A 9,107-nucleotide genomic window follows, 5' to 3' on the forward strand; every position below is an offset into this window, starting at 1 on the left:
GTAAGTATATAAATAATTCTCTTTCAGAAAATATTTGAGTTCTTGGAAATGTTTTGCTTATCAGTGTTGTAAATTTGTCCTGTCAGGAATTTGAAATACTTAAAAATGAAAGAAATTGTGTTAAAATTTTGAAAAATGCTCAAAATATTGAATATAATTACAAAAGAGGACTGAGGGAAATTATTCTGTTTAATATAGAAATATTAATCCAATAATAGTCAATCCAATAATCAATGAAAAAGTGAAGCTATTTCTCATGGTACCCAATTTAGAAAGAGAATAGCCACATTTGTTAGTCGAAGTTAAATACTCAAGGAAGACTTGTTTTTGATTTTGTGACCTTAATAAATTGAACATTAACTTTAAAACCAAATAGCCTTTAAATACTTCTTTATACATACAGAGCTCTCAACTCCAACATATTAAACATAAAAACAAAATACATTGATTATTCCACCAAGAGTAAAAACTCTGGCCAGATTGAAGACCGCGAGGGCCAGTCTGGAGGTGAGGAAAAGAGATAGTAGATACCTCCTCCTTCAAGAGTTTGGACAAAGATAGAAGAGACATTGGGGCGTGATAAGAAAGAATAGGCAGTCAATGTTTTTAACAGAGTTGTAAGCAGAGGGAGAAGGAAAACTGGGAGATACTAGTAGAATGGGAGGGCTAATGGGGCAAGATCCCAGAGAATCCCAGAGGGGCGGCGTCAGAAGCACTGGTAGGGACATAGTCTTGTATCAGAGGACAGAGACATGGGTCTGGAAGAGAGGAGGTAGGAATGGGTGCTCTAGATGGACTTAAGAGCAAGTGTTGTGAACCTACTGGACACCACTCCTGATGGCCTAATTTTCTCATCAAAGTGGGAGGTGGGGCTGCATAATGGGTTTAAGGATAGATGGCAATTTTTGGTGTGGTTGTGGAACCATGTCAGACTAGGGACAGGGAATTTGAAATGGTACCCATCTGCAAGGGTATACAATGTAGTGAAGGAAGAAATTTTATTCTACTCTTCTAGGTTCTTTTGGCTGGTCTAATAAACAAATCCACGAGACATACTAACAAGATAAAATAACCAAATTTAATTATATGCATACGATGGGAATCCCATGTATATGAGAGGTTCAGAGACAGAAAGGTAAAATAGCATATATATGACATCCTGAGCTAAGGAATGTGGCAATTAGAGAGGAGGACAATTAATAGTTTGATAAGAAGAGCAGATATTCAGTAGTCAGATGTTTGCTCTGCCATATAGATAGGTTATAACAAGTTATCTCTCATAATAACTCATGATGTTTGCCCTACCATACAGATAGGTCATAAGTTATCTTTCATAATAACTCATGATGGGCCAGGCCCCTAATTTAAATTTTCTAGGTAGTAAATGAGGGGGCCGAAGTTTCTTTTGAGCCCACAAGGGCTCTATTGCCATCAGATCAAAATAATCCACACGCCAAAGCAGCACATCTTGGGGACGCCTTCTCTGAACCCCTTCATATTTTCCCCGATAGGTCCCTAATGACTAATTAGTTAGGGATTCAAGGAATGAAGGTGTTGGGGAGGTGAGTTGATATTATCAACCATGGGAGTTCAGCCTTTTAGGGAACAAAGAAGCCAAGAAGGAGCAGAGCGATGGGTGAAAGTGAAGGCCAATGAAGTAGAAGTCTCAAGGAAATCTAAGAGCGATGGCAATAAGGTGAGGGGGTGTGAAAGATGGAGGAGAGAGGGTCCTGGAGGGCGATACTGAGGCTTGAGGTTTTAGAAGAATTGTAACCCCAAGTTATGGCAAGATCCAGGAAGTGAACAACTGAATTAGATAACCTGGGTGGAAGCTGTTTTTGCTGTGTGTTTTCTGAATTTATGCTACATCTCCTGGGGCAATGGCAGGGCTTGGGGTAAGAGGAGAGTGGTCAGCCAGGATCCAATTGCTGGAGGGGCTGGCTTGTCAGAGATGCCACAGAGATGGTAGGAACCTCACAATAGTCATAGTCTCGTAGAGGTCATGGAAGAAAAAAACACTTGGAATTGGCAGTGAGGAACCAGGAGAATGCCACCCTTTACCATGGTTCCAAGGTATGTGGGGTGGTGTATCAACTTCCTCACAAGAGACCCGTGAAAGGAGATGGTGACTAGGTTTCTAAAGTCGAGGAGTGGAATGGGTGATCTGGAAGGAGGCTGAGGTTGAGAGGAATTCATTCATGATTTAACAACCATTTCACAGAGTGCAGTGGAAAATGTATTTCTAAAATGCTGAGGGAAAGTGGAAGAGGGCAATTCTTAATCAAATTGGTAGCTTGGGAAGATGCAGGAAAAACTTCCAGAGCTGGTGATATGTGATCAGAGTCCTGAAAGACAAGTCCTAGTCAGCCGAGCAGAGGAGGGAAGGGGGAGGAAAGGAGAGGTAAGTGTCAGGTTTTAAGCCAAGGGATAATATTTCATGGAGATACGGCACCCCTGTGGTATTGCCATATGTCCCAAGTGGCTGGGTTGAAGAGTAGGTATGAAGCACTGGTGATCACTGAGGCAGCTTCTGATCCAACTGTGAAAATATCTCTCGCTGGCCAAAAGAAGCAGAGGTAAGAGAAAGGGAGCATGGGGCATGGTGTTGCTGAGTTACATAGGCCTCCCCAGAGATCTTGTACCAGATGCAAAATTTTATCCTGGACCATCTGATGATAATTGGCAGAATTAAGTTAAAACGTTATATGTGAATCTTGCGCCGAAAGGAACATCCTCCTGTTAAACTCATTTAGCCCTTTATTAAAAAGTTTTATGCTTATAATGGACTTAAAACAGGATTTTTAAGTGCATGATAAGCTGTCAGGACAGGATTAGGTTGTGTTCTCTCTGCCTGCGCCCTCTTTTCCTCTCTCTCCCCTCTCCTTGCCTGTTCCCCACTCCCATTCCCTCTCCCTCTCTTCCTCAGACTATTATTAACCCTGGGCATCACAGATTCGGTACAATGGAACTGATGTATTCTTTAAAACAGATTTTCATGTAATTTTGCCTTGAAATTCTTCGTTTTTCTTTCCTTCTCACATTGGTCAGTTTTGTGTGCCAGTCATCTTGCCTAGAGCATGGTTATAGGTACATAGCATGGCTTATATTCATTCACCGAATGAGAAAGCACATTCACCGTTTTTAGTTTCAGCAAAAGATCAGAAATGCTTAGGAACTTGAACAGCAGGGGGCAGCAAATGTTTGCTTTTTTTGTTTGTTTAAACCAAGTCAAAATTGTCTAATACTTGAGTCATGTTGGCTTCATATGAGAAAGAGAAAAAAAGAGAGAGAAGAGTGAGAGATGAGTGCTGTAACGGAAAGCTCCTCTCTAAAAGGCAAGTGTACTCTACTGGAATGTACTTCAGTGGCTTCTAGGACAGTGCCTGTGCTTTTTCTCAGTTCTTTTCTCAAGGACCCCAAAGTGTTCATGTAGTATATACAAATGGCAAGCAGATGGCAGCACCCTTAAAGGTCAGGAATATAGAACAAGTTTTGGTGTGTGGGGGGGGAATAAAGCACATTTGGGCATGAAATCTTTATTTAAAAAAACCACAGAAGTAAAATCGATATTAAGTAGGGGATCAAGCGTTTCAGGTTTTAAATATTTTGATGAAGGGAAGGTAGAATTTTAACCACAGGTACATTGTTCATTTTGAAGCAAGGTGATAACTAACATGTTTTAAAATATCAAGTTTGAGTCTTAACAAAAGGTGAACTGTAATTGATGGAAATCATTTGGATTTTCCTGTGCACTTTAAGAATGTTCCTTTATCAGATTTTTCAATGATCAATTCACAGATGTTAGCCAAGGGAAAGACATTTGCACACAGACACAATGCTTTTAGATTACTGATTAATAGCACTAAATGGCTTCCAGCGTTGTCCTTGGCTACCTTATTTAAGTGTCAACAGAGTAACGTAGAGCCTCTTAGTTATTATCAGGTCTTCACCTTTTCTAAACATTTAACTACTTTAGTTGGATATTTATAATCAGATTTAAAACAGGAACAATGTTTGTCGTTTGAGTGCTTTAACTGCAAAGGAAAATGCAGACCCACTGGTTTCTGAGAGTGACACCACTTGCCCTGAAACTTCAAACGGGTCTGTGAAACTTCCATCTGGGGGAAGGGGCAGAGGCCAGTCTAGCACTTAGTTTCTTTTTAAGGCATCTTCCATCCCTGAGCTATGAGATAAATAACTGCTTGAATGGGAATAAAAAGTATTCTGTGGCATTTTTGCGTGTAAGGAAAAGTCCCCTGTCTTTGGCTTTTTGATCTCCCACACGAAGCCCAACTTAGATTTTACTACAATAACAAAGAGCACTAGAAAAAAACAGAAGGGCATATTTGCTTAAATCGCTGTTTGCACCAAAAGAAACTCCCTAATGGGGTTATCACGGGGTCAAGGCTACACTCTGTTTTCACCAGGCCTGAATCAAGGGCAGAAGAATTCAGAAGGCTAGGTAAGGTTTAAATACCACTTTTTAAATAAAGTTATACTTTTTTGGCAAAACAGTTTCCGAGCCCTTCTATTTGACTAACAACTGAAAGATACATAAGAGAGAAATTAGAAATACGGAAGAGTGCTCAACTATAGGAAATGGCCCTGAGACTTAATTTTATCTCCAAGGAATAATGTCTTCTTCCCTTATGGGTCTGGGACCCCAAAATAAGGTCCTTTTGGCCAGTGAACTCATGCCAACAGAACAAGACTGTATTCAGTAAAGCAGAGCAGACATTTTATTTATCAAAGAATGCAGAGCAATGAGCTTATGCTCTAAAGATACCCTCATCCCGATTTGAGGAAATCAGGAAAGTCTTAAAGGGTTGGTGGGAGGTATGTGGGTTCAGGGGTACGGATTTCCTAGAAAAAGGTAGAGACTTCTCTGAATTGTGGGGGGAACATGCACAGTTTCTAAACATGCTTGGAACATGCCTGGCCATACATCACCTGTCTCATTTTAATGTTAAGTCTTCACCGGGCATGATTTTTAGCATGCTAGTAAGGGAAAGTTCCTCCAAGGTCACTTGGGAAGGGGTTTCAGGTGCCATCCTGGATTCTCCTAATGCAAACCCATTTCTTAGCTGTGGTCCTTGGGTTTCTAATCTGGTCCTTGCTGACAGGCTTAGCTCCCATGGAATTTCCACCCTTTCCTTACAAGCTCCGCCTCTTTTATCAGGGGTTACGCTGGAGAATGAAAGAGTACGAGAAAGTTAATAGTTTAAGGATTAACTAATGTGGTGACACAACTTAGCACTGCTTCATATGGGAAGAAATGTGGTCTGGAAGCATGGTCTCTGACTCTTCTATGTGGTCTTGAATCTTGTCACACTCTGCTTCAGTTTCCTCATCTGTAAAATGAGGATAAGGCATGAGGTTGGTGTGAAAGTTCAAGTTCATGCTTATAAAGCACTAGGAACATCCTTAAAGTATTATATGTGCTAATGGTGTTGATGACATACCTGGCACTGCATTCATTATAGAGAATACAGAGATTGATGAGATACTGTCCCTGACTTTGGGGAGCTTAGAATATTTTAGGGGGAGTCAGGTAAAAAAAAACCAAACAATTTCCCATGTGTAATAGGGAAGTTGTATAGAGTTCAGAGAATGGAGTGTAAGGAGCAATGTGATGAGTGTGGCCTGCGTAGGGGTGACGGATGCCTTGAGAAAAGGCCCTAGAGCTGAATCATGAAATAGGACTATGTGTTTGTGTTACAGAGCTCAGGGGCTCGCCTCCGGGGGTGCTCTATTCAAGAAGGAGCCCTTGTTGCGAGGTAGTTTTATTTACTTGTAGCAAGTAAAGGGGCTGGGGATTCATATTCAAAGCCCTGCCTCTCCCAGGGCAGCTCCGCCATTGTTTATATGCACGATTTGGTCAATTGCATGTTGATTTCTTCTTTGCAGTTGGGTCCTTGCATCCCTTGAGTTCCTGTCAGTTCATCTTGGTTACAGCTGAATCTACAAAATACTGTGCTACATTTTCCCATTTGGCAAGAAATAACAGTTAAAACGGGGGGAGGGACAAGAAGGGACTTGCAAACGTGACCAAAGGCGGGCTGGGGAACAAGTGCCTGAAGGCGCAGAAGTGAGAGCCCGTGTGATGCATTTACAGAGCTACCTTATCAGACTATGAACAGAGCTCAGGTAGGCGTGTAAGTGGCAGAGTTTGTGGTGAAGTTCTACAGGGATGAACGTCGAAGTCAAGCATTGCAAAGTGGGGCCCGTGGGCTGAATTCAGAAATTAGATGGATTTTGTTCAGCTCATTCAGTATCTTTTTTTTTTTAAAAAAAGGTGTCAACATTTAACATTTAGGATGTTTTACATGGAAAAATCTGGATTTCCAGGCTTTCTAGAAAATTAGATGATCTTGCAATACTGTTTTAATTCCAACACAGGACCAATGAATGATATGTATTGTCCAGTTTGTCCCAGACCTTTCCCCTTCCAGTCCATCAACATTTGTGTCTCTAATCTTTATATAACACACCAAGGAGTTCTGATTTTATTCTGTAGGGCATACAGAGCATTGAAGTTTTTTAAATAGGAGATTCTACTGTGATCTAATTTGCATTTTTTATGTGGAGAATGGATGGAAGGACAAGATGTGAAATTGTTTTCAGCTTTTAACAAAAGTTTTGTCTTAAGAAGTTACTAGACACACATCAGGGCAATTAAATATCATTGGCTTTTACTGTAAGATTTTATTAGAAAATAGAGTTCATTCTTTGTAAATTGTGACCTTTAATTTTGTTATGGAAGAGTGATCAATCTTCTAGGCACCTCTGGGTTACTTTTTAAAGGTTTGCAAGTGGTCTAGGATTTTAAGAGGAGAACTCAATCTAGTTTGGCAGCTCCTTTAAGGATCAATAGATGGTCTCCTTGGAATTGATAATGAAATAAAATCAGATCTTAACACATCTGGAAAGGGCTAAAGGGAATGCATACATTTCAACAGAGGAGGTGGCTGGTACAAAACAAAAGTTACTGAGAGGCAACAAAGTATTTCTGGCAGAGTAGGTTTTGCTGTCTAAAGCTTGCTCTTACTGGTGGAGACAATCCCTCATTTTCAAATAATCCACGACTTTCCAGGGAAAAGGCATATGACTTAAGTTGAGGTGGTAGTTACAAATAAACCCAGGGCTTTTCTAGCTTGTGGTTCACGTCCCTGAGAGGTTAGCAGATGCAGAGCAGAAGCAGCTATGCTGGGTTCAGAGGCAGCGTGATGCAGATGTTTGTGAAGCATCTCATACCCACTTCCCTCTGGTCCAGGGGGTTGGAGCAGGGAAGCTTATGAGAGGGGTGAACTAATCATATACTCATGCTCTGGCTTTCTGTAAGAGCACTGGTTGGTTCCTAGCAAGAGAGCTGTGCTGCCAGAGAGTAGGCTAGAGACCCAGGGAAGGTAGAATTCCTTCTTCCTCTGGGAATCTCAGTTTTTCTCTGAAGGCCTTCAACTGATTGATGAGGCCCACCCACACTATGGAGGGTCATCTGCTTTTTCCAGCCTACTCATTTGAGTGTTAATCACATGTAAAAAAATACCTTTACCTGAACGTCTAGACATGTTTGGCCAAACTGGCCTCCGAGCCAAGTTGATACACAGAACTCACTATCATACCAGGGCATAAGCTGGTTTGGGTGTCATGGGCTGGAGAGAGGGGAGACTCTGCTACTGAGCTATGCCCATTTCTGAGAAACCCAGTTTCAACTTCTGAGTTACACCTAATATTTATTGAACAAATGTAGAGAATCTGCTGTGTGCAAAGTTCTTGCCAATTGTCTGCTTCTAGGGGGGTCTATTGCTATTGTAAATATTTGTAGAAAGGGTGCACTTGAATGAATAAGACAAAGGTTTTGGCCTTAAATGAGCTTATAGAGGAAACCACCCTGCAAACAAAGAACTGTTTCAGAACAGAGTGATACAGGAGTTTACTTGAGGGGCAGAGCAGGGTGCTCCTGGCCCAGAAGAAAACCCCATGAATTCTGATTTGTGGGTGAATTCAAACAATGTCTTTGGAGAGAAGAAAATGACAGTATATTTTCACCCAAAATTTTCTGTGAGAATGCCCTAGAAATAATGTCAGGGAGTGAAGCACTAATAGAATCTTGCAGCTCGACTGGACCAACTAGAGGTGAGTGTATTCTAAACTTCCACTTTATGTAAAAATTAAATCCTAGCAAAATTCCCCTAGCTTTAAAGAAGTAAACACCCATATCCAGCAGGCAGCAAACACTTCTGTTTATGCCACTGCATGGTCACTTTAATGAAAATCAAAATCACTGGCTGGAAAAAAATGCATTTATGCTGTTAAAACTGAGGTCTGTGAAATCTTTCCCTGTGTTCAAATTAAGTGTTACAGATTTTACACTGAATCATACTTTATTTACAAAGCATCTTGCACCTCAGTGAATCTTTCTTTATGCTCTTTCTAAGTAGGTTCACTTTCTTAAAAAGAAATTTAAGATACTATGGATTTTTTTGTTTTTATTTTTTATTTTTCACTTACAGTTTACTTTCAATATTATTTTGTATTGGTTTCAGGTGTACAGTTTAGTGGTTAGACAGTCATATAGTTTACATAGTGTTCCCCTTGATATTTTCAGTACCCACCTGGAACCATACATAGTTATCGCACAGTTATTGACTATGTATTTTTTTAAGGGAAGTCTCAACTGGCATTAAATAATATGTCATGTATATTATATATAAATTTTCTTCATAAACATAGCAATGCATCTTTAAATATATAAAATTTATTATATTATATATTAATATATATATATAAATACCCACCCTCCCCCCAGCATAACAGAGATAGTTAATGTAATTTTGTGTTTTGTACCTTGTAGGAAAAAATCCCATTAGAAGAATCTTAAAATGTTTTACAAATGTGCCATGGAGTAGATTTTAATCACTGTCCTTTTCTCTTTTGTCCACTAAGAGAAAACAAAAATGACTTACACAAAGCTGACAAGCCTTAGCAAGGCTTACCCCTGACTGTGGCTGCTGACATGATCCTGTCCCAGAAGCCACATCGTCTAACTGCTGGTCATTGTGTAGAAGGCATTTCTGGCGCCTTGCCTCTAAGTGAATTTGCTTCGT

The sequence above is a fragment of the Miniopterus natalensis genome, chromosome 12 (assembly GCF_054644295.1).
Source record: "Miniopterus natalensis isolate mMinNat1 chromosome 12, mMinNat1.hap1, whole genome shotgun sequence".
NCBI lineage: Eukaryota > Metazoa > Chordata > Mammalia > Chiroptera > Miniopteridae > Miniopterus > Miniopterus natalensis.